At 51.6% G+C, this 22,347-nt stretch overlaps 1 protein-coding gene across 14 annotated transcripts in view; it reads right to left on the reverse strand.

The window, feature by feature from the left end:
• ANKRD17 (ankyrin repeat domain 17) overlaps positions 1-22,347 on the reverse strand; it is a 1,381,421-nt gene that overhangs the window by 41,869 nt on the left and 1,317,205 nt on the right. The gene's annotated exons all lie outside the window — the stretch shown is intronic.

Below are 22,347 nucleotides of genomic sequence, written 5' to 3' on the forward strand. Positions count from 1 at the left end.
CGACTTTCAGTAATTCTTCAAGAGTTTTGTTGTGTGCTTAGCTCCCTGTCTCATAAAGAGCCAGGGTAGTCTTGTTATAAATAAATATACTGTTTATTTTCATAACAACTTGTGTGGTGTCCTTTCACAAGGGGTAATGTGATGGTAAAACAGCTGGCTTAACACGCCCTCTAGAGTCTTAGCCTTAGACTGCTCGTATCCATGCTACTAGGATAGCTGGTCTATAAGGTTGACTTACAACCAATCATCAATAAGGGTTGTCTGGACTGATACATAGTGATCACTAGAATAGTGAGCACTGCATATCAGGCCAACTTCTCACACTTAGCAGTCTCGTTGTCCTTTTTAATCTTTTCAAGTGTGGTGTCTACATCTGGACCAAACAGTCTGTCAGGATTGACGGGCTGGTTGAGGATTGTAGTTTGAACGTCAGGCTTAAATCCAGATATACGAAGCCAGGCTTGGCGCCGTAGCATGACGCTAGTGTTAGTTCCTCTAGTCGCTGTGTCCGCTACATCAAGTGCGCATTTTATCGCAGCGTTTGATATAAGCTTTCCCTCTTGTATGAGCATTTCTCTAGCTTCTTTATACTCATCAGGCAGATGTTGAAGGAGCTGTTCTAGGGTGTCGTAATGCGCCCTATCGTAACGCGCTAACAGTGCCTGTGTGTTTGCGATACGCCATACATTAGCAGCCTGCGCAGCCACCCTCTTGCCAGATGCCTCAAGCACTTTCGACTCCTTGTCTGGGGGAGGAGCTTCACCAGTTGTTTGGGAGTTTGCCCTCTTGCGGGCATTTGCGACCACCAGTGAATCCAGAGGCAACTGTCCCCGAATATAGGCAGGGTCCCCAGGCGCAGGCCTGTATTTTTTTTCAATACGTGGGTTTACCACTCTCGCTCTTGTAGGTTCTTTAAAGATCTCTGGCGCATGTTTAAGGACACCTTTCAACATAGGAAGTGTTTTGACTGTTCTTTCGGAGACAGAGAAAGTGTCAAACAGGAAATCCTCTTCCACTGGGTCAGCATGCATATCTACATTATGATTTGCAGCTGCCCTCTCAATTAAAGCATTGAAAGCTGCTGAATCCTCAGTTGGTGATGTACGTGCCCCAAAACCTTGTGGGTCCTGCACCACCCGATGACTTCCCTGGTCCCCAGCGTCGCCATATGAGTCCTGATTCACATCAGGGTCATTGCCAGTAGGGAAGTTGTATTGTTCATCTTGGTCATCATCCTCACCCCCTGATTGGTTGGGGGAAGGTGTTGGACTCCTCCTTGGGGGAGGTTGCAGAGGTTCAACAAGGGCAGGTATGTCCTGTGTTTGCCTTTTCCTTTTCAGTGGAATTACAAATGACTCCAGTGGCTGGGAACTGATCTTTCTCTTATAAGGTGTCATTATCCCTGTGTGGGCATCGATATAATGCTCACATTCGTCTTCAGATGCTGTTTGTCGAGGCAAAATAGCACCGGATGTGGAATGTTCCGAAGTCCCCGAGGTCTTCGGCGCCGTTTGGGGTGCAAACGCCTTTGGTGGCACCTTTGGCGGTAGTGTGTAGATAAGTTTCGTCGACTTTTTGGGAGGTGGCTCCATCGGTTTCGGATCCGATGGCGCAGTCTTTGTCGACGGCAGGGCTTTCTCCTGAATCCTCTTGAGCGACTCGGTGACCTGTTTAGTAAATGAAGCCGAGGGTTTGACGACCGATGCTTCATGTTCGTCCGCTTTGGAGGCCTTCGACGTGGCAGAAGAAGGCACCGATGAATCCTCGACTCCAACGGTTCGCTGCCCTGCAGCTTTCTTAGGCGCCAACGCCGTCGATGCAGATCCGGTGTCTTTGTGCCGAGGAGTAATGGCTCCGGCTTTCGGATCTTGGCCTTTAGTGGTCTTCGCTTCGACCGTCTGTTTGGAGGTTGACGCTCCAGCCGTCGAGACGTGATGGACTACCTTCTTCGAGGACGTGTCCTTGGCCACCGCGTGTGGCGCCGGTGACTGGACGGCCTTCTTCGGCTTCGTAGGGCCTAAGGGCGACGGAGTCGAAGCCGTTTGTTTCGGTTTCGTTTTCGACGTGTCTTCGGCCATCTTAGATGTTGTCGAGACCGTAGGTTTCGGTTTAGGCGTGACGTCGGCCATCTTAGACGATGTCGACTGTACTGGTTGCGGTTTCAGTTTTGATACGCGCAACAACGGCTCCTCCGGTGTATCCGTGGCCGGGCCCGAAGGCGGGGCTGGGGATATCGGTGCAGGGTCGTGGGTAAGGCCGAGTGGCGATCCCGTGACCTGAGCCTGAGTCGAGTAACTTTCGGGGCATAGCTCTTCCCCTGAGCTATCTTCCACGGCCCCAAAGACTTCTTCGTCGTCCCCTACCTCATCGACGTATTCAAGGTCTTGGCTCTGTCCTTCGATGTATTCGTCTGGATCGGCCTCGACCTCCGTTGATGGCGGTGAAATTTGAAGATGATGGCTTCGGCCGTCTTCTGCGGGGTCGTCGAATATGTCGTCGGGTGCCGGTGCTGCGTGCAAGGCCTCGAGGCGCGCCGCGCGCCGATGCTTGAGTGTTTTCTTTGACCTGAATTTGGAGCAGGCCATGCAGTTGTCCTCGTCGTGATCCGGTGAGAGACATTTATTGCAAACTGGATGCACGTCGATGTGTGGGTACTTGGACCCACACACGGGGCAGCGCTTGAACGGACTCCGTTCCATGATGATGTCGTCGGTGTCTCGCTGCGAGTACAGGGCCTCGATGTCTGAAGAGTAGCAACTCCCCAGAAGTCCGACGCGAAGAGTCAGACGATGCTCGGGACCGTTCGCAACAATACCGACGCGAGTATCGAAGGCCTTTTGGCCTTAAGGAAGTAAGTGTTCGATTCCGACAAGGAGGCGTCGAAATCACATCCGAACCCAATGGCGGAAAAAAACAATCTGGGGATGGAGCCGATGCCCATGCGCACTGTAGTCCAGGGGAGGAGCCACCTATCTCGTGATACTTCGAAGACTCTTCCAGGACAACAATGTGCAATCATCCGGACCCAACACTAGGCGGCGATCTATGCACTAGATATGAATTTAGCAGCCCACATGCCTCGAACATGCTCGTTGCCTACTGTGAACCGTAGGTAACACCGCTGGGATAGCAGGACGGGAATGTGGAAATAGGTGTCCTGCAAGTCCAACACTACCAACCACACAAACCTGAGCCAAAGTTAACATCTTGAACTTCTCATTCCAGAGGAAGCGGCTGATAGGACGCAGGCTCTTGTTCTTCTTGGATACCAGAAAGTAGTGGGAGTAGCAACCACAACCTACTTCTGGCACAGGGACGTGCTTGATGGCTCCCTTGGTCAAGAGAGCCACAACTTACTGGCGGAGACGGGCCAAGTGATCCTCCAACATGCGACAGAATTGAGGTGGTATGGATGGAGGAGTAGTCTAGAAGGGGAGGGAATAGCTGCTTCAGACTATCTGCAAAACCCACCTGTTCGATGTGATGTTTTGCCAGTGGGGGAGGTGATGGTGAATCCTGCCGCCCACTGGCGAATGATGGGTCTGAAAGGCCGGACTAGGAGGGTTTGGAGGCTGCTGCAGAGGGGGAGCTGGAGGACTGGCCCACATGCTGACCACTGACCTACGGCGGTGGGATCCACGTCCCAGGCTGCGCAGAGGCTGGACACCTTGCACAGGCCTGTGGCTCTGGGCGGAATGTGGCGGGACACCCCTTCTGTAGCCAGGGGCGAAAAGCAGACTGCAGGAGGTGGAAGCAAGGCCTAAGGATCTGTCCGTAGCCCTAGAATCCTTAAAGCATTCGAGCGGGTTGTTTGCCTTGTCGCCAAACAGGTGGCAGCCATCAAAGGGCGTGTCCATAACTGGACCTTGGACATAACTGAGAAGCCAGAGGACCTCAATCAGGCGTAGCGTCTCAGTGCTACAGACATGAAAATCATCCTGCCCAGTGAGTTGGCGGTGTCCAGCAAACACCGGATGGCGAACTTCGCTGTGTCTCTCTCTTCGGCAACATGGAGAGCAAGGTTCAGGCCTCCTCCGGGCACTGTGGCAGCACCAGCGCATCCGTGTCCCACACCGAGTGGGAGTAACGGCCCAATAGACATGCAGTGTTCACCAAACGCAGTCCCAAGCTGGAGGTAGAAAACATCTTCCCAAGGTGGTCCAGCTTCTTGGATTCCCTATCAGGTGGTGCATTCTGGAATGCGCCTTTGGACATTGAGGCTTGGGCTACCAAGCTCTCTGGGGTAGGCTGGGAAAGAGAGGAAAATGGGGTTGCCTGGGGCCGGGCCGTGGCGTCGGGTAATCATCCTGTCTGCAGGAGCCCATGTGTTGCCGGCTGAAGCACCTTAGTCAGGAGGTTAGTCCTGACCGCCACCGTAGGAAGCTCTAGGTTTAAGGCATCGGCTGCCCTACGCAACACTTCTGCGGTAAGACGCACCCTCCTCCGTAGCCACGCTAGGGTGGAGAGAGCATGCCAAGGTCTGGGGATGTGTCCAGACCACTAGTGTCACCCAACTCCTCTCTCCAGTCCGGTTCCTCTAACTGGTCTGCAAGAGGGTCCACAGACACCTCCCAGTCCTCCTCACCCTCTCCTGGTAGCCACTCAGGGTGGTAAGAAATATCAGGGAAGAACAGCGTTACAAAAGTACCGGTCGGTACCGGTCTCGACGCCGGACGACGCGGTCCGGCTCCGCGTCCTCAACGAGGGGGACACAACCGGCTTCGGAGGTGCCGTCACTGGATTCGACACCGGAGGAGGTGTCACGAGGTCGACAGGCACGGATTCAGATCCAGGCCTGTATCCTTGGGGGCCCGGCAGAGCCGGAGCCGCTGGCATAGAAGACCTAGAACCCCAAACCGAGTACACAGGCCCAAGGGCGCGCCGGCAGAGTCGGGCTGCCCGAAGAATGAGTCAAAGGCTTCGTAAAAAAAGCTCCGAAGCTGGGTAGGGGTCGCTCCGGCTCCCGGAAAGGGAGGGAAGCTGGAGTCGACCCAACAGGCTCTGCGGGCGGAGCCGGTTGATTACCTTCTGCTTCCCGCCAGCGATATAGATCGTTAAAATAACAGCATTTCACTTAACTCTAAACAAGTATTAGAAAATTAAACCAATTTGACACTTGGAAACATTATCCACAAATCTTTGGTCAAAGAGGGATGTGGGTACTTAGAGTTAATTTGGGCGACCAACTGTTGCAGGGCGCTAGCCAAGGGCACCAACAAGATAGGAAGATACAGCTACCTTGACGCACAAGTTATTCGGTAACGATATATCTTTAACCCCTTCGACGCTCATGACGAGCTCAGCTCGTCATGGAGTTTCCATTGATTTCAATGGAAATTACATTGAAGAGGAGCAGGTACCTCAGCATCCAAGTGGTTAAGAAACAGTAGTTAGTGTTAGATTCCTTACCTTAGAATATCCCCAGGCGTCAGACTGGATCCGGAAAGTTTTGCGTAGCAGTACCCCTGCGCGTCGGTAGGCGTCGTCTGCGGCTCCACGTCCGTCGTCGGCGTCGCCAAGATGACGTCGGAGTACTTAGACGCCACCCTCACGCGCTGATGTCAGTTCTTGTACATAGCTTTCCGCGCCAGGAACGCAGAGCCATGCCAGAGACCGACACTGGGGCCATAAAACTAGGTACCTCAAAGGGAAATACCTTAACCCTAGATATCGGTCCGCAGAATGGGGAGGATGGGTGGGGCGGTAAGGAATCTAACACTAACTACTGTTTCTTCCAGATTGTTAGAAGCAGCTGTCTCTAGTTGGCAGAGGTATACACTTCTGACAAATAGGGACACACCTTTTCTAGTCAGGGCAAGGGGATCACACACTTAGATAACCCCTGCTCACCCCCTTGGTAGCTTGGCAAAGCAGACAGGCTTATCTCAGAGGCAGTGCGTTAAGCATTTATGACCACATACAGTAATAAAGTGAATACACTACAAATGGACACGACACAGTAGTTTTATAAAAATAAGCATTTTTATATAAGGCTTAGCACAAGACCAAATAACGACAAAAATATACCACAGTCTTAATAAATACTCTTGGAAGGAAAAATAATGGTTCAAGCACGGTTTCTTCTTAGCACAAAGTCTTTAGTATCAAAAGCAACTCTTCTTCTCTAAAACACAGTTCTTGGCAACAATGTAACCCACACGGGAGTCACACGACGTCGAGGCAAAGTTAATCCAAAGGTTCGGCGTCGACCGCGAGGAGCGCTACGTCGAGCCCGGTGTCGCACAGACCCCAACAACACAGTACCTTGGAAAAGTGAAGCACTCGATGATCAGCGGCGTCGAGATGTCCGGCGTCGCGTCTTCGGCGTCGATCGGGCCTCGGAGTCGGGGCGATCTGCAGCGGCGTCGACCGAAGTCAGGCGGGAGCAGCGCTCACGGGATGAAGCAGGATACGGCGTCGTCGATGTCGATGTTGCAAGAGTGAGCAGCGCTCACGGCGTCGAGAGGGCTCGGCGTCGATGCGATCAGCGGCGGCGTCGACACAGGGTCACTTGGAGCTGGAGCCGAACTCGCTACTCACTGGCGTCGCTACTGGCGTCGATCGGGCCTGGCGGCCGGCGTCGAAGGTGCGGGACACTGGAGCCGTTACTCACGATGTCGAGCTGGATTCGTCGGCGTCGAGATTGCTGGATTCTTCAGAGGTGCTGGATTTCAGGTTCCAGCAACAAGCACTTTTAGCAAATAAATGAAGTCCTTTGACCCTGTGACTTCAACAGGAGGCTGGCACTTCTTCCAGCCCTTGGAGATTTTCTTGGCAAGTTTGAGAGTACACACTCAGTTCCTCTCTCCTGGTTCCTTGGCAAAAATAAAGAAGCAACTGCAGGATTCCCCCAACAAACAGCACTCTGGCAGAAGGGGTAGGCAGTCCTTAGATCAGCAGGCTTCTTGTCCTTGGTTCAGGATTCCTTCTCAGAAGTGATCTAAATTCTTGGTTCAGGGGTCCTTCTCTTATACCCCTTTTTGGCTTTGATCCCTTTGTCCACGCAGGGGAATTTCCCCCCATCTTGGGTTTGTTGTGGGTGTTGCCAGGCCTAGGCACCTGGCCTATTCACTGTGCAGGGCAGAGTCCTCAGCCGCCCAGCAGGAGCGGAGCCAGCATTGTCACTGGCAGGGGCAGGGCCATCAGTTGCCCGGCAGGAGGGGGGCCAGGAAAGTCCCTGGCAGGCACAGAGTCATCAGTCGCCTGGCAGGGGGGCGGAGCCAGCATTGTATCAGGCAGGCAGGCTATCAGGAGCTACTCTTCCCCTACTCTCAATGCAGATGCCCCACTCATCCCACACTGACTCATTCAGACTCTCTGGAGCCACCCAGCTCCTGTCACACGCACACCAGAACCAGCAGAGACCGGTAGACAGTTAGACAAGAAAATAGCTACTTTCTAAAAGTGCTATTTTCAAACACAGAGTACAAAAACCATCCACACAAACGGATGCGTTATTAAACCCTGAGTTCAGGGATACCAAACTCGACATTGCACCATGCTCCCCGAGCCCGCTAGGATTATAGCATTAATAATCCTGGCAGCCCATTCTAACTGATGGAGAGCAGGTTACCTTACAATAGTGAAAAACGAATATGGCTGTAATTCACTATTAGGACATGCCAACCTTGTCAGGCTTGTCCTACCTTATGCTTACAATGCACCCTGACCTTGGGCCTACCATAGGGGTGACTAACATGAAGTTAAGGGAAGGTTTAGGGACTGGCAAGTAGGTGTACTTGCACAGTCCTCGTGACAGTCAGACTGCACGATTCTAGCAATGGTAGACCTTCAGACATACTTTTACTAGGCCGCTCTTGTGGGTGGCACAACATGTGCTGCAGGCCCACTAGCAGCATTTGTATTTACAAGCCCTGGCACTCCTGGTGCACTCTACTAGGGACTGACAGTAAACCAAATAAGCCAAACATGAAAGTCAATCAATACAGCAATTTCACATAGGGAGCACTTGCACTGTGGCACTGATCAGCAGTGGCACAGTGCCCAAAGCAATATACCAGCAAAAACATCGTAAACAGAGGAGGCAAACAGAAAAAATGGAGGAGAGACTCATGCCAATGATGTCAGGTCTAACACAGATATATCGTTACCAAAGGTAAGTAACTTGTGCATCTGAAAAAAACAGGTTAGTGCAAGATTCCTTACCTTAGAATAGCTACCCCAGCAATACCATCCCCGGTGGTGGGTCTGCGGACCAAGATAACACCAGAAAGTCCTGGAGAACAGAACGGCCGACAAAGCCATCTCTCTGGACTTGCCTGTCCAGGCAGTAGTGTCTAGCAAACGTGTGCAGCGAGGCCCACGTAGCTGCCTGGCAGATGTCCTGCAAGGGCACTCCCCGGCCCAGGGCAGTAGTAGCCGCCGTGGCCCGAGTGGAATGGGCCCTCAGCCCAACAGGGGGCTCCTTCCGAGCCAAAGAGTAGCATACCTTGATACACAACATGACCCACCGAGAGATGGTCCGTTTGTGTACCGCCCATCCCCTCTTAGCGCCCACGTAACCAACAAAGAGCTGGTTGTCCACCCGGAACTGGCGTGTGCGATCAAGGTAGAAGGAGAGCGCACGTTTTGGGTCCAGACGGTGGAGCCTCTCTTCCTCCTTGGAAGGATGCGGAAAGAAGGTGGGCAAGGTGATGGACTGCCCGATGTGAAAGGCTGTAACCACCTTGGGCAGGAAAGAAGGACGTGTTTTCAACACAACTTTGTCCGGATGGACAGAGAGGAAAGGAGGCTTAGACGAAAGAGCCTGGAGCTCGCTCACTCTCCTGGCAGAGGTGATGGCAACCAGGAATGCAGTCTTAAGAGTTAGAAGACGAAGAGGGCAATTGTGCAGTGGCTCAAAAGGAGCGCACGTCAGATAAGTAAGAACAAAGTTCAAGTCCCACTGAGGCATCACGAAAGAACAGGAGGAAACATGTGCGTGATGCCCTTCAAGATCAGGAAGCCTCAAGAAGGCAGAAATGGCAGAGAGGCAGCCCTTAAGAGTGCCCAGAGCAGAGACCTGCTGGGCAAGAGAAAGAAGGAAGAGGAGAACCTCAGAAAGGGGAACAGAGAGAGGATCCACAGCCTTTGCTGTGCACCATGCCACAAATTTGTTCCACCTGCAGGCATATACCGATTTTGTGGAGGGACGCCTGGCTGCGAGAATCACATCACATACTTCAGGAGGTAAGTCAAATGGGCTCAACTGCCGCCGCTCAATCTCCAAGCATGGAAGTGGAGACTGGATAGGTTCGGGTGGAGGACCGTCCCCTGCTGCTGCGACAGAAGGTCCTCCTGAAAAGGCAGACTAATCGGAAGATCGACTGACATGCTGAGTAGCTCGGGATACCAGTATCTTCGTGCCCAGTCCAGAGCCACAAGGATGACTTGGGCCGGGTCTCGCCTGATCTTCTTCAGTACTCTGGGCAGAAGTGGTATAGGCGGAAAGACGTACAACAGCCGCAACTCCACTCGCGACGAAAAGCGTCTCAGAGCGAGTCCCTCCTTGGAAATTCAAAAGCGCAGAACTGATGACATTGCGCGTTCTCTTCAGTGGTGAATAGATCTAACCAAGGCTCTTCATACTGCTGAAAGAGACCTTGCGCCACGTCCGAGTTCAGACGCCATTCGTGATCCATCATGCACGGGCGGCTCAGTTCGTCCGCCTTGGCGTTCAGGGAACCTGCCAGGTGTTGAACCACCAGGGTGACGCCCTGGTGTTCCAGCCATGTCCAGAGGCGCAGAGCCTCCTGACAAAGGGCCGCGTGGGGGTACGGGGCGGGGGTTTGGGAGGGGAGTCAGAAGAGCGATGTTGCTTCTTCGACTTCTTGAGCCTCGACTTACATGAGGACTTTGAGCCTGACGAGCGGTGTCGACTCGCCGAGCTGTGAGGACTGTGGCCCCACGACCGGTCCCTCAACCTCCTCCTGGACTGGTACCTCGAGCGGCGCGGGGCCGACTGTCGGATCTAGAGTCTCATACGGGACCGCTCCAGTCTAGCTTTGGACGTCAAGGCCCGGCAGTCGGGGCACGACTTGTCATTATGGTCGGCCGCGAGGCAATCAAGGCACCGACGGTGGGGGTCGGTAATCGACATCAGTCGTTTACAGTCGTCGCAGTGCTTGAACCCGGACATCCCTATCCGCACCGGAGTCGATAAACGACTCGAGAAGATTCAAAACAGATCGAAAAAAGTTAGTCAAAAAGCGACTATGGAGTACTGCTCTTCCCGGATCTGCGCTTGCTGGGGCGGAAAAAAGAAAAACTGACGTCAGCGCGCAAGGGCTGCGTCTAAGTACTATGACGACGTCAACCCGGCGACCACAACCGACGCGGAGCCCCAGACGACGCCTACCGACGCATAGGGGTACTGCTAGGCAAAACTTTCCGGATCCAGTCTGATGCCTGGGGATATTCTAAGGTAAGGAATCTAACATTAACCTGTTTCTCTCAGATAAGAAAAGCAGTCTCAAGTCCAGTTCCAGTAGACTGGCCATTAATTTCTAGAGTGGTCCTGAAGCAGGGGATACAGGATGCTGCATGGTCGGTGGAAGTCTTCCTGGGGCCACTTCTCGGATCATGGTCCTTATGGGCTAACTTTGGCCACAGGGGTCTACGTCCCATAAAGTCCTACTGATCACCGGGCTCAACAAAACCAAGCGCTCCCTTCTTTTGGCAATAACTTTCCTTCTGCATGACCAAGCTGCACTCTGATAACTCTACCTGCTCCAGCAGTCTTGGGTGCAACTTTTGAGTGTTGGGTCTCAGTATCTAGGGCTGCGCTGCAGCAATCCAGTGATCTGGGCTACCATCTTGACCAGGCAGGTTTTCTCAGCTTCTGTGGCCCTGTGCTACGAGCAAGAAGCTGGCTGACTGATTCTTGGAAGTCTCTGATTATGGCCAGGCTTGGGAGGAGACTCCTCCGAAGAGTAGGACACAGCAGCCACAGTCCCTTTCCGTACCGCTTCACAAACCTCCTCTAATACCCAGTCAAACCAAGGAATGGCCCGACTTGGGTCTGGGTTGTTGGAGCCTACCAGTCCAGAACAGACTGGATCTTGAGCTGTAGGGGTTGAACTTGGCCTTGACCAACAAGGTGGCCCAAGTATACAACTGTGCCCTGCCCTATATGTTATTTGGATGCCTTGATTGTTAGGCCTGCAGTTTGCAGGGCCTGTAAAACATTCCCCAGGTGGGCCAAGTGATCCTGCGAGGCGGAGCTAAAGACAGCAATATTATCAAGATACACTGCATTAAAGGCCTCCAATCCAGGAGGATTTAATTCACCAATCTTTGGAAGGTGGCAGGGGCATTATTTAAACCAAAGGCATAGCAGTAAACTGATAAAGCCCATCAGGTGTGGAGAATGCAGTTTTTTCTTTGGCTCCTAGGGCCATGCCAATTTGTCAGTACCCTGCAGTTAAGTCAAAGGTACTAAGGAATTTGGCTGCACCCAATTTTTCTATCAGCTCATCAGCCCTGGGCATGGGGTGAGCATCTGTCTTGGTGACAGAGCTGAGACTTCGGTAGTCCACACAAAACTTAATTTCTCTCTTTCCACTATGTGGTTGAGGTTTGGGGACTAAGACCACTGGGCTGGCCCAGGGACTCTGAGGGCCCAATAAGCCCTAACTGCAGACTTCAGCTTTGATGCTCTCCTTGACTTTATCAGACTGCCGATTGATTTTGTTTTTGACAGGTACACAGTCCCCAGTGTCCACGTTATGGGTACACCAGTGTGTCTGATCAGGGGTTAAGGAGAAGAGCTAGGCATACTGCTTTAAGACCTGCCTACGGTCAGCCTGATGTTGGGCAGTGAGGGTGTCTGAGTACACCACTCCATCCACTGACCCATCTTAGTGGTTGTAAGAGAAGAGGTCAGGTAAAGGTTCACTCTCTGTCTCCTATTCCTCATCAGTAATATCAGCATGGTTATATCGCACCTGTCATTGAACCGTTTTAGGCGGTTCCCATGGATCACCCTTTTGGGTCCCTGCACGTGCCTAGGCCCACCAAGTATGCTACCCCACTTTTCTAAGATGGGGTAAGGTCCACTTAATTTGTCCTGGATGGCCCTTGGTGCCACAGGCTCTAAAACCCACACCTTTTGCCCTGGTTTGATTTCCACCAGTGCAGCTTTTTGGTCATACCAGTGTTTCTTGAGCTCCTGGCTGGCCTCAAGATTCTTGGAAGCTTTTTCCATGTACTCTGCCTATCTGGACCTTAGGCATAGTACATAGTCCACAATATCTTGCTTGGGTTCCTAGAGAGGCTTCTCCCAACCCTCTTTTACAAGACAGAGTGGCCTAACAGCATGCAAAACAGAAGTTCAAAGGGGGAAACCCTCTTCCCTTCTGAGGCACTTCCCTGTAGGCAAAAAGCAAGCATGGCAAAAGAGCATCTCATCTCCTTTTGAGTTTTCAGGGAGTCGCAAGATCATGCCTTCCAATGTCTTGATAAACCTTTCAATAAGACCATTGGTTTGGGGATGATAGGGTGTAGTAACCTTGTTCTGCACTCCACACTCATTCCACAGGTGTTTGAGTTATGCAGATATGAAGTTTGAACTTCTGTCTGATACCACCTCCTTGGGAAACCCTCCCCTGGTGAAGACACCAATGAGGGCCTTGGCTACTGCAGGAGCTGTAGTAGTCCTAAGGGGAATCGCTTCAGGTTACCTGGTGGCTTGATCCACTACCACCAGTATAAATGTGATTTCTGAGGCTGTGGGAGGTTCAAGTGGATCCACGATGTCCCACCTACCCTTTCAAAGGGAACCCCAACCACTCGTAGTGGAATTAAGGGAGCATTTGAGTGTCCACCTGTCTTGCCACTAGCTCGGCAGGTGACACAGGAGTGGACAAAATTTTACTTGACAGAAAAGAACGGTACAAAGGACTGATATAGCAACAAATGAAGTAAAGCGCTGAAAAAAACACAATAAAACAAGGTAGCATAAGAAGGGGCGTCCAACTGAAAGGAACCCCTATAGCACAACGTAGTACCTGACCTCAAGTGCAGGAGTACCTGACCTCAAATGATGTGAATAAAAGCATCACAGATGACGTAAGAATAAGTCTCTAAACCGAAGGTGATAACACAAGGCAGATTTCCTAGCGAACATATCCGCAGCATGTATGTATATATATATATATATATATACACACACACACACACACACACACACACACACACACACACACACACACACACACACACACACACACACATATACACACACACACATATACACACTTCGAAAAACACACACCTATTTGGACAAGTTACTAACCTTCGGTAATGCCTTATCTGGTAGAGACATGATCTAGCCGCAGATTCCTTATCTTTAAACTTCTGGGGTACCCCTGCGTGTTGGTTAATGGCATCTGTCAACTCTGCGTGATGTAGTCAGCGTGGTGTTCGTGACCTTCGCATCAATGATATAATTGACACTCCACGGGCTGACGGCAATACTTTTTACGACTTTCCACGCCAGAAGCGCGAAGCCATGAAGTGACGGACCCATGGTGTGTCAATAAATTAACATCTAGGACCCTGAAGACTGTGGAAAGCACAAGTTACTACTTGTGTAACGATATATCTGTAAGAGACATTAGTTAGTATTAGATTCCTTACCTTAGAATATCCCCGGGCGTCAGACTGGAACCGGACTTTTTTTGCGTAGCAGTACCCTTGCGCGTCGGTAGGCGTCGTCTGCGGCTCCGCGTCCGTCGTCGGCGCCGTGATGACGTTGTCGGAGTACTTAGACGCCGCCTCCGCGGGCTGACGTCAGTTCTTAGACACAGCTTTTCCGCGCCAGAAGCGCTGAGCCATGCCAAAAACCAACACTGGTGCCATTGAAACTAGGGCCCTGAAGGGGATAACCCTAACCCTAGATATTGGTTCGCAGAATGGGGAGGATGGGTGGGTCGGTAAGGAATCTAATACTAACTAATGTCTCTTGCAGATATATCGTTACACAAGTAGTAACTTGTGCATCTGAAAGAGACACGTTAGTATTAGATTCCTTACCTTAGAATAGATACCCCAGCAATACCAACCCCGATGGTGGGTCTGCAAACCAATAATCACACCAGAAAGTCCTGGAGGACAGAACGGCCAAAGAAGCCATCCCTCCGGACTTGGCTGTCCAGGCAGTAGTGTCTTGCAAACGTGTGCAGCGATGCCCACGTAGCTGCCTGACAGATGTCTTGTAAGGGCACTCCCCGGCCGAGGGCAGTTGTAGTCGCCGTGGCTCGGGTGGAATGAGCCCGCAATCCAACAGGGGGCTCCTTTCTAGCCAAGGAGTAACATGCCTGGATACACAAGATGATCCACCGAGAGATGGTCCTCTTGTGCACCGCTTTCCCCTTCTTAGCGCCCACGTAACCAACAAAGAGTCGGTCATCCACCCGGAACTGGCGTGTGCGGTCCAAATAGAATGAGAGCGCACGTTTTGGGTCCAGACGGTGGAGCCGCTCTTCCTCTTTAGAGGGATGCGGTGGCGGAAAGAAGGTTGGCAAGGTGATGGACTGCCCGATGTGGAAGGCCGTGACAACCTTGTGCAGGATAGATGGCTTAGTACGCAACACCACTTTGTCCGGATGGACAGAAATGAAAGGTGGAGTACAGGAAAGAGCCTGGAGCTCACTCACTCTCCTGGCAGAGGTGATGGCAACCAGGAAAGCAGTCTTCAGAGTAAGAAGACGGAGAGGACAGTTGTGAAGTGGCTCAAAGGGAGCGCACATCAGAAATGTAAGAACAAGGTTCAAGTCCCACTGAGGCATCACAAACGGAACAGGGGGAAACGTGTGCGTGATGCCCTTAAGAAATCTATTTACAATGGGGGACTTGAACAAAGAAGGAAGGTTGATCAGGCAGCCTCAGAAAGGCTGAAAGGGCAGAAAGGTAGCCCTTGATAGTGCCCAGAGCAGAGCCCTGCTGGGCAAGAGAAAGAATAAAGAGGAGAACCTCAGAAAGAGGGGCAGATAGAGGGTCCACATCCTTTGCTGTGCACCATGCCACAAATCTGTTCCACCTGCAGGCGTATACAGTTTTTGTGGAGGAACGCCTGGCTGCCAGAATGACATTACAGACTTCAGGAGGCAAGTCAAATGGACTCAACTGTCGCCGCTCAATCTCTAAGCATGGAGGTGTAGACTGGACAGGCTCGGGTGGAGGACCTTCCCCTGCTGCTGCGACAGAAGGTCCTCCCGAAGAGGCAGACGCACCGGGGGATCGACTGACATACTGAGTAGCTCTGGATACCAGTACCTTCGTGCCCAGTCCGGAGCCACAAGGATGACTTGGGCCCGGTCGCGCTTGATCTTCTTCAGCACTCTGGGCAGAAGTGGTATAGGCGGAAAGGCATACAATAGACCGCAGCTCCACTCGCGACGAAAAGCGTCGCCGAGCGAGTGCCGCCTTGGAAATTGCAACGCGCAGAACTGATGACACTGCGCGTTCTCTTCGGTGGCGAATAGATCTAACCAAGGCTCTCCCCATTGCTGAAAAAGGCCTTGCGCCACGTCCGAGTTCAGACGCCATTCGTGATCCATCATGCACCGACGGCTGAGCTCGTCCGCCCTGGCGTTCAGAGAGCCTGCCAGGTGTTGAGCCACCAGGATCACGCCCTGGCGTTCCAGCCATTGCCAAAGGCGCAGAGCCTCCTGGCAAAGGGTCCACGACCCCACCCCGCCCTGTTTGTTGCAGTACCACATGGCGGTGGTGTTGTCCGTGAACACCTGCACTACACTCCCCCGGACAGAGGGGAGGAATGCCTTCAGTGCTAGACGAATCGCCCGCAACTCCAACAGGTTGATGTGGAGCCGGTCCTCCGCCGGAGACCAGAGGCCTCTGATCTCCGCCTCTCCCATGTGGCCTCCCCAGCCCTGGAGGGATGCGTCCGTCACAACTACGTGCTCCGGTTGGGGAAGGGAGAGGGATCTGCCGCTGACCCAATAGGGATGTGAAAATAAGCGTCCTGCAAGTCCAACGCTACCATCCAGTCTCCGGGGTCCAGGGCAGCTAAGACCTGAGCCAAAGTCAGCATCTTGAACTTCTCTTGTCGGAGGAAGCCGTTGACGTTCCGCAGGTCCAAGATAGGGCGCAGGCCCCCTTTGCCCTTCTTGGGCACCAGAAAGTAGTGGGAGTAACATCCACACCCTACTTCTGGCCCAGGAACGCGCTCGATGGCCCCCTTGGCCAAGAGGGCCGTGACTTCCCCTTGCAGAAGTTGCAAGTGATCCCCCGACACGCTGTGGAATTGCGGTGGCATGGCTGGAGGGGTTGCCTCGAAGGGGAGGGAGTAGCCCCTTCGGACGATTTTCAGCACCTACCTGTCCGATGTGACAGTGCGCCAGTGGGAGTGGTGATGGCGAACCCTGCCTCCCACAGGCGTCACATGGGCCTGAAACTCGGAGGGTTTTGAGGCAAGTGCTGCGGAGGGAGGTGTGGACTGGCCTCGCCGCTGACCCCGACTGCCGCCACGGCGGTTTCCACGGCTGTCACCGCACTGCTGGACATTCTGCGGTGCGTGGCTGGCAGCACGTGTGGGGACGCCCCTTCTGTGGCCACGAAAGGAGCGAAAGGCACCCGATTGCTGGCGCGTGGCCGAGAGGCCTAAGGACTTGGCCGTAGCCCTGGAGTCCTTAAAGCGCTCCAGCGCATGGTCTGCCTTGTCGCCAAAAAGGCGACGGCCATCGAACGGCATGTCCAGAAGAGTGGCCTGGATATCGGGCGAAAAATTGGCTGACCTCAAACAGGCGTGGCGTCAAACCGCCACCGTCGTTGCCATCGCCCTGCCCAGTGAGTCCGTGGTATCCAGCCCACACCGAATAGAGTATTGTGCCGCATCTCGACCCTCCACAAGGACTTGGGCGAGTTTAGCCCGGACCTCCTCCGGGCATTGTGGCAGCAGGTCCGCAACCGTGTCCCACAGGGTGTGGGTGTAGCGGCCCAAGAGACACGCGGTATTGACAGACCGCAGACCCAAACTCAGGGACGAGAACACCTTCTTTCCGAACTGTTCATATCTCTTGGATTCCCGATCGGGCGGGGCCGTCGGGAATGCGGTCTGGGAAGTGGAGGCCTGGATAACCAGGCTCTCGGGGGTGGGATGGGTGGACAAAAAGCAAGGGTCGCCCGGAGCCAGGCGGTATCGTCTGGCCACGTTCCTATCCACAGGCGGACCTGTGGCGGGCTTGGACCAAGTGCCCACAAGAACGTCACATAAGGCTTCATTAAACGGCAGCAGAGGCTCACTGGAGCTTGCTTGCGGTTTAAGAACCTCAGTGAGGTTAGTCCTCACGGCCGCGACGGGGAGCTCAAGGACCAAGGCCTTGGCTGCCCTCGTCAACACTACTCTGTAAGCAGCTCCCTCCTCCGTAGCCACGGTGGGAGGGGAGACAAATCCAGTGTCTGGCGAGGTGTCAATACCACTGGCCTCCCCAAGCTCATATGTCCAGTCCTCTTGAGACTGACACTCCTGTGCCAGAGGGTCCTCAGACCCCTCCCAATCACCTCCGTCACCAGTCTCCTGTAACCCAGGGTCAACAGACTGGACCTCCTCATGGAAATAGAAATCTCCGAAGGCCGTCTTAAGCGGCGCCCAACGGCGCCGTTCCGGCGCCAGAGTCGGACGGATGGGAAGATTGGGGACGGCGTCCACAATGGGCGCCGGCGCCGGTGAGGTCGACCGGCGACGACCCGGATCCGGAAGCGGATCCGGTGAGGTCCTGCTGCGCCGGGACCGAAGTCGCCGGCGGCGCCGGGGCCAAAGCACCCGGCGGCGTCGGGGCCGAAGCGCCCGACCCGCTAGGGCCTCCAGCCGGGACCGCGGGACCCGGCTGAGGAGGGAGGGACCTCATGGCCATGAGGTACCGCTCGACCTCCTCCGGCGACCCGCCGTGCCCAGGGACCCGAAGGTGTGGGGCATGCGGCGACGCTTGAGACTCTCTTGGAGCAGCGTGGGCGGTGTCGCCCGAACCCCCGGCCGCATCGTGCGCGCGTCGGGGTGGGTCGGAGGAGCGATGATGCCGCTGCGACCTCTCATGCCTCTTACCTGAGGACTTGGATCCCGACGACCGATGTCCACTCCCGGAGCTGCGGGGACTCCGACCCTGCGACCGGTCCCTCGACCTCCCGTGGGACCGGGACCTGGAATGGCGCAGGGCCGACTGCCGGAGCTCGAGCCGCTTGCGGGACCGCTCCCGCCTAGCCTTCGACGTCAGGGCCCGGCAGTCGGAGCAGGTGCGGTCGTCGTGGTCGAGGCCTAAGCACTTCAGGTACCGGTGATGGGGGTCCGTGACCGACATTAGTCGGTCGCACTTCGAACAGGGCTTGAACCCGGGCATCCCTACCGGCACCGAGAGAGTCGAAGACTCAAGAAAGAAATGATCAAAAAGTTTAGTCAAAAAATGACTAGGGGTAGAGCTTCTCCGGATCTGCGCTAGCTGGCGCGGAAAAAAGAAGAACTGACGTCAGCGCGCATGGGCGGCGTCTAAGTACTCCGACGACGTCATTCCGGCGCTAACGACGGACGCGGACGACGCCTACCGACGAGCAGGTGGATTTGCTACGCAAAAATTACCGGATCCAGTCTGACGCCTGGGGATATTCTAAGGTAAGGAATCTATCACTAACGTGTCTCTTTCAGATAATCCTTTTTATGTAATTAATCTAGTCTAATCATTTTAACTCATGTGAAAAATACCCATAAAGAATTAAACTAATTATATTTAAAACTGTGTTATCCCCCTCTTTTAGTTAAATTGCCTTTACTTCACAGACAACATCCTCAACTTTCATCTTTTGATTAACTGCTAGAGCAGTAAGTATATCAGACGGTAATAAACATATAGAAACTATCACTGGTCAAAATGTGTCTCTAAAAGTAATATACAGACATAAAGGCGAGTCTATCAATATGAAAGCTAAATAAGTGAGCTTTTCAAGTCTTATTTTTATACCATGTCTGAATTTGTTGGTTTTAACCTTACATTAGTATACATTAGCATACATTTAAAATGTTATGAATTACAATGAGCAATGAAATAAGTATGTCGAATGTTATGACAATTTGCTTGTAAGAATCATATGCCACATGTCAATTAAGTGACATAAGGAGATGTTTGTTGAAATCTTGTTGATCTCAGTTAGTGGCTTATTGTATGACTTTTTGTAAAATAGCAATATGTTATAATTAACTAATAAATTGTCAAAATAATCTGCTTGTTACTTTTAACATTTTTTGTTATCAGATATTTCGTGGCTACTCCAGAAGAAGGCGCTGGTCGCCGAAACGCGCGTCGAGAAACACTTTATGCCACTTTACCCCCTTTTTCTTCTTATATTTTTTTACTTGTAATTTTTAACTGTATTGTGATATTATGTAATGTTGATTGGACTAATTTTTGCAGTTGATTAATTACATTTGAGAATCAACTTTTTTAGTGTTTTTTATCTTTCAAGTTAATAAAACCAAAGTTACAAATTTTATGCTTTATAGTAATTTTCTCTCCTTTGTCACTTCCTTCATGAGCACCAAGTATTGAATTGCCTAGGTTGTTACATTTCATGAGTTGACTAAGTCCTGGGAGTGTAAAGTGCTTTTCGTTCTTATAAAGGCCCCTTCTAGGCTTCGAGCAACAGCTTGCATTTCAGTTATGTGCACAGAGGATCTCCCTTTATGATCGATTCACACGCCTAAGTACTTATAAGCGGTGACAGTTTCCAGTCTCTTCCCTTCAATAAACCACGCGTTCTTTTTGGTTTTTCCCTTAGATATTATCATTGCTTTAGTTTTGCTGACATTTATTTCAAGTGTATTCATATTGCAATACTGGGCGAGGGAATTAAACAGTCTTTGGAGGCCCACCTGAGTTTGATCTAGCAGAATGGTGTCGTCTGCGTATTGTAGAGTTTGAATCTTCCTTGTTTCTATTCCCGGAGGGAAAGCACGGGTACGTGACAACCATTCGGGGAGGTCTGCGAGGTACAAGTTGAAAAGCATTGGAGCAAGTGTGCACCCTTGTTTTAAACCTCTGGTGGTATAGATTTTGTTAGAGGTGGACCATCTTGATGTAACCCTCACTTTAACCCAGGTCTCAGTGTGTAAAGCAATTAATGCTTTCAGTAGTGACTGCGGAATGCCCCATCTTGCGAGTTTTTCCCAAAGTTTTGGCCGGCTTACGCTGTCAAATGCTTTACGAAAGTCAATGAATCCAAGATGTAGCGATTTCCCTTTTGCAGCTAGGGTGGTTTCCATCAGGTGAGCAATACAGATCAAATTGTCTTCGATGTGGCACCCTTTTTCAAAGCCGGTTTGGGTGAAGGGGACTAGATTGCTGGTTTCCGCCCACCAAGTGAGCGCATTTAGGAGGATGCTGGCGTATGCCTTCCCGTCCACATCTAGAAGGGCTATCATCCGATAGTTGTCGGGATTGGTGCGTGGGCCTTTCTTATGGAAGGGAACAAGAAGTGAGCCTTGCCAAGACGCCGGTATGAGGCCGCCCAATATTGCGGTTTCAAAAAGAGGTGTCAGTATCTGAGCCCATTTTCCAGCAGAGGCTTTAAATACTTGGGTCGGAATACCGTTAGGGCCAGGGGCGCCGCCCGAGCACATGTTCTTTATTATTCTTGTTATATCGTCTGTTAATATATTGGCGGTGGGGAAGGTTCCGTCCTGACTGACTAGATGATCAGGGGGGGGGGCGTATTATTGATGGTCTGGTCATGCGGCGCTGTGTAGAGCCTTTTGACATAGGTCTCCCAGTCCTCGGGGCTAATATTTGTTGCGGTAGGGGGTTTAGTAGCTTTACTAGCCTTATTGACCCAGTTCCAAAATGTCCTTTGGTCTTTAGATTTTATAATCTCAAAAGCTGTTACCCAATGCTGCTCTTCTTCCAGTTTATTTAAGGAAAAATCGAGCCTTCCTATAGGTTTTTCGCACAGCCATAATGGCCTCCTTCAAAGATTTATGTTCACTTTCATTATTAGCGTTTGTTCGTTGTGACTTATTTAATTTACTCTTTGCAGTGATTGTGTTCTGTTTTTGCACTGACAAAATTGTCATAGTTGAAATATCCTTTGAAGGATTATTTATGGGTTTTGAAGTAAAATGTTCTCTAAAGGTGGTCAGTATGATTTCCCAACTGGGAACTGTCGCGTGGCTGGTACCAGCCGGGGGCCATCCGGTCATAAGCTTGTCTACCTCCTTTTCAATTGCATACTGGTTACTTTCTGACCATCAGAGTTTCCTTACATTCTGCAGACTTGATACTGACCCTATCGGATTTGTGTTTGGACGGTGTAGTGTGCGAAGCGCAATACTACATGTTAAAATAGCATGGTCGCTATCAGGAGACGGTGTTACCGCGAAATGGCATACCAGATGGAAAGCCATAAGCGATATCCATATGTAGTCTAGGGTGGCCATTCGAGAAGAGGATACATGAGAATATGCGGCCGGTTGATCTGTGGCGATCCTTCCATTAAGGATGCGCAAGCCAAGATGATTCAACTTTGTTGCTAGTTTCATTCCGTTGACGTCCTTTCGGTGGTACTGGGATTTTATCTCCGGGATTGCCCACATTACGTTAAGTGATGTTATTTGAGAGGATTGGGTGAGATCGGTTTCCATCAAATTTGCATTGAAGTCGCCCATTATCAACCACAGATCATTTGGGTATAGGACTTCAAGATTATTCATTAGTGGTAATATGTTACTCAAAGTAGACTCTCGTCTCATTTTTGTTGGGTGTAGATAGATACATCCAAGGATCAATTTTTGCTTTGAGTTCCCATTTACTTGGCTCTCGATCTCAGTTCTGATGAAAATATAATCACCAGCTCCGCTGTGGAGAGTTTCTATCTTCGCAGTCAATGAGTTATTTACGGCGATCAGCACACCCCCAGATGCATGACCGCCTGCTTTAGATGGAGTAGCAGTAGATTCTATTACGGTGAAATCCTCCCAGATGGTATTTTCCAATGCCAAAGTCTCTTGGATAGCGAAGATGTGCTGGGTCTTTTGCAGGCATAAGGTTAGGCATTCTATTTTCTCCTTTGTTAGGCCCCGGATGTTCCAGCAGCATATGTTTAAATGGTGCACCTTCTCATTGTGAGTCTTCTGCAGTCCCGAAGTTGAGCGTTCTATTTTCTCCTTAGTTCTGACATGTTAAGTGCTTCTTTTGTAAAACACTATGGCTGTTCAAAGTTATAGATTTTAAAGGGGCCCAGTTAACAGCTACATGACCTTTTTCCAACGCTGTCAAAGTTTTCAGAGGCAGGCTACTGAGTGGCAGTGCAGCAATCAAAGCAATACAAATGCTGTTCCTGGCAAAG

The sequence above is a fragment of the Lissotriton helveticus genome, chromosome 2_1 (genome assembly GCF_964261635.1).
Source record: "Lissotriton helveticus chromosome 2_1, aLisHel1.1, whole genome shotgun sequence".
Classification (NCBI taxonomy): domain Eukaryota; kingdom Metazoa; phylum Chordata; class Amphibia; order Caudata; family Salamandridae; genus Lissotriton; species Lissotriton helveticus.